The sequence below is a fragment of the Rhinopithecus bieti genome, unplaced genomic scaffold (assembly GCF_001698545.2).
Source record: "Rhinopithecus bieti isolate Rb0 unplaced genomic scaffold, ASM169854v2 scaffold_19652, whole genome shotgun sequence".
Classification (NCBI taxonomy): Eukaryota; Metazoa; Chordata; class Mammalia; order Primates; family Cercopithecidae; genus Rhinopithecus; species Rhinopithecus bieti.
In genome coordinates this window covers 4,457,028-4,461,183 of record NW_016809913.1, presented here as the reverse complement: position 1 = coordinate 4,461,183, position 4,156 = coordinate 4,457,028, and positions in this window count along the sequence as shown.

The following is a 4,156-nucleotide window of genomic DNA, read 5'->3' as shown; positions in this document are numbered from 1 at the left end:
AACAACTCATCTACAGCTGAGAGACAGCCTTCTCCATCCTTCAGGCTTCCTGACACTTTGTTTCTTCCTCTGACATGACACTTAGCTTATTCCACCTCATGGCATAGTTATTTCTGTCACTGTCAATGCCATCACTAGACATGGAACTCTTCGAAGGCAGGGATGGGGGCTTCACTCAGCTCTGTCTGCCCTGACAAGCAACAGATGGTTAGTACACTGGGTTGAATAAAAATGTCATAGATAACGAAGTCTGTGTGAATCCAGAGAACATGAGACACATTCTGCTTCCCTTAAAGTAAGGTCCTTAATGCATGAAGATGAAACTGCACCAACTAGGAACTGCACCAACTAGGAAAGGCCAGGAGAGATACTAACACATGTGCTATCAGGGAACACAGAACATTACAGCCAGGGGCGAGAGTCTTGGAGAAGATCACAACATTTGAAGCAAGAGCTGTACAAAGAAATGGGGAGAGAACAGAGGAGAGATGTGCAGCTTGTGTGTGCAGGTGGGGGAGTGAGGGAGAATGCTGAGGTAGGATGACCTTGTGCTTTATGTAATGACCCTGAAGGACCCCAGGATGCTGCTCCTACCCCTCCTAGGCTTCCAGATGCTGTAGGTCCCCCTTTTTTTTTTTCTTAACTTGTATCCCTGGTCCCTGCTGTTTCCTTCTTTGTATCCATGTGTATTCAATGTTTAGCTTCCACTTATAAATGAGAACATGCAGTATTTGATTTTCTCTTCCTGTGTTAGTTTGCTTAGGATAATGGCCTAAGCAAAGAAGAAGAAAGAAAGAGAAGAAAGAAAAAGAAAGAAGAAAGAAAGAGAAAGAAGGGGAGAGAGAGAAAGGAAGGCAGGAGGAAAAGAAGGAGGAAAGGAAGAAGGAAAGGAAAGGAAGGAAGGAAGAAAAGAAAAAAAGAAAGAAAGGAAAGAAAGAAAGGAAGGAAAGAAAGAAAGAAAAGAAAGAAAAAGAAAGAAAGGAAAGGAAAGAAAGAGAAAGAAAACCCATGGTGTCACAGTTTTGATCTTTGGGAAACCAACCACCCAAGATTCCTTAGGTGGTGGTGACAGAAAGTAGCCAGCAGTCAACACTGCGGACCCTTCAGCATGGAGGGTTTTGATTTGTGTCCCAGAGTTCTGACTCATTTCAGCCTCTGTGAGGCCCCACCTCAGTCCCAGTCATGAGCGCGGGGGAATCCTGGCTGAGCAGTTTGTCCTCTGTGGCATCTTTGCCTTGCACTATTTGGCTTGCCTCCCCACTGTGCGCTGCTGCCCATGCTCTGGCGCGGGGCAATACTTTCCTTCCAGATTCTGGCCCCGAGGCTCCACTTCCCCAGGGGTCACCCTCTGCCATCTCTTTTGGCAGCAGGCGCCCCAGGGATGGGTTCACTGATGGTGACATTCTGTTTGTCCCAGCTTTGACCTCCTTTTCTCATACGTGGTCTGCGTGGTCAGGTTGCAGCAGGTGTGGGCCCCACCTTTCCTGCAGGCAGAAGCAGCAGCCTGGAGTCCCCTGTCTTGCATCTTAGACAGACAATGTCTTTCTGATGCCAGCCCGTTGTTTCCTGTCCCAAGTCCTTGTTATTTTCTCTGGCCATTTCTTGCATGTGTGCAGTAGGTCAGGGCGTAAGTCTTGGTACTGGATCTAATCCCTCTCCCAGTCGCTTCCCCTTTTCCATATTTTCTTTTTGTTTGTTTGATTGTTTGTTTGTTTGTTTTGAGATGGAGTCTCGCTCTGACGCCCAGTCTGGAGTTCAGTGGCCGGATCTCAGCTCACTGCAAGCTCTGCCTCCCGGGTTTACGCCATTCTCCTGCCTCAGCCTCCCGAGTAGCTGGGACTACAGGCGCCCACCACCTCGCCCGGCTAGTTTTTTGTATTTTTTAGTAGAGACGGAGTTTCACCGTGTTAGCCAGGATGGTCTCGATCTCCTGAACTCGTGATCCTCCCGCCTCAGCCTCCCAAAGTGCTGGGATTACAGGCTTGAGCCACCGTGCCCGGCCCCCCTTTTCCATATTTTCTACACAATAAAAAGTGCCTCTTCCTATCAATATTCCAAGCTGGAAAGCCAAGAATCACCCTTGTCTCCTCTTTCTCTGTCATCTCCTACACCAATTCAATCGCCAACTCTAGTCTACATTCAATTTTATGTGCATCTGCCTCTCACCATTCCCACTGCCTGTCAGGTTCTTATGGTTTCTCACCATGACAACTAGAGGCGGGTCCTAGCAACTCTTTTTTCTTTTCTTATTTATTTATTTAGAGACAAGGTCTCACTCTGTGGCCCAGGCTGGAGTGCAGTGGCTGATCTTGGTTCACTACAACCTTGGCTTCCCAGGCTCAAGCAATTCTTGTGCCTCAGCCTCCCGAGCAGCTGGGATTATACTCATGTGCCACCACGCCCGACTAATTTTTTGTGTTTTTCGTGGAGATGTGGTTTCACCATGTAGGCCAGGCTGGTCTTGAACTCCTGGCCTCAAGTGATCTGCCTGCTTTGGCCTCTCAAAGTGCTGGGATTACAGGTGTGAGCCACCTTGCCTGGCCTAGTTTTGTCTCTTTTTAATCTATCCCATGATACAGCACTAATATAATTTTGCTAAAGCTCAAAATCATTCTCTGTTTCTCTCCTTTTAAAATCTTGCAAACATTCTTCATCATTTCTGGCACGAAATGGAAGCTTCTCTGTAACTTGACCCCTGTTTACCTCTTTGCCCTCGAGGCTTGCAAGTTTGTTATATAGGTAAATTGCGTGTTGTGGGAGTTTGGTGTACGGATTATTTCATCACCCAGGTAATAAGCATAGTATCCGATAGGTAATTTTTTTAACCCTCTCCCTCCTCCCACCCTTCACCCTTGAGTCGGCTCCAGTGCCTGCTGTTCCCTTCTTTGTGTCCATGTGTACTCAGTGTTTAGCTTCCACTTATAAGTGAGAACATGCAGTATTTGGTTTTCTGTTCCTGCATTAGTTCACTTAGGATAATGGCCTCCAGCTCCATCCATGTTGCTACAAAGGGCATGATCTTGTTCTTTTTTTAATGACTGAGAAGTATATATACCACATTTTCTTTATCCGGTCTATCATTGATGGGCATTTAGGTTGATTCCATGTCTTTGCTATTGTGAATAGTGTTGCAATGAAATACCTGTGCACATGTCTTTATGGTAGAACGATTTCTATTCCTTTGGGTATATACCCAATAATGGGATTGCTGGGTCGAATGGTAGTTCTGTTTTAAGTTCTTTTAGAAACCACCAAACTGCTCCCCACAATGGCTGAACTAATTTACATTCCCACCAGCAGTGTATAAGTGTTCCTTTTCTCTGCAACTTCACCAGCATCTGTTATTTTTTGACTTTTTAAAAATAGCCATCCAGACTGGTTTGAGACAGTATCTCACTGTGGTTTTGATTTGCATTTCTCTAATGATTAGTGGTGTTGAGCACTTTTTTGTATGTTTATTGGCCGCATGTATGTCTTCTTTTGAAATGTATCTGTTTATGTTCATTGCCCACTTTTTAATGGAGTTGTTTGTATTTTGCTTGTGCATTTGTTTAAGTTCCCTATAGATTCCGGATACTAGACCTTTGTCAGACGCATAGTTTGTAAATATTTTCTCCCATTCTGTACGTTCCCTTTACTTTGCTGATAATTTTTTTTTTTTGCTGTGCAGAATCTCTTTAGTTTAATTAGATCCCATTTGTCAGTTTTTGATTTTGTTGGAATTTGCTTTTGGCATCTTCATCATGAAATCTCTGCCAGATCCTATGTCCAGAATGGTATTGTCTAGGTTATCTTACAGGATATCATATTTTTTATAGTTTTACAATTTTCGGTTTTGCATTTAAGTATTTAATCCATTGTGAGTTGATTTTTATACACAGTGTAAGGAAGGAATCCAGTTTCAATCTTTTGCATATGGCTAACCAATTATCCCAGTACCATTTATTGAATGGGAAGTCCTTTCCCCATTGCTTGTTTTTGTTAACTTTGTCAAAGATCGGATGGTTGCAGGTATGTAGCATTATTTCTGAGCTCTCTATTTTGTTCTATTGGTCTATGTGTCTGTTTTTGTACCAGTACCATGCTGTTTTGGTTACTGTAGCCCTGTAGTATAGTTTGAAGTCATGGCTCCCTCTTTTTACTCTTCTGCTTTCTT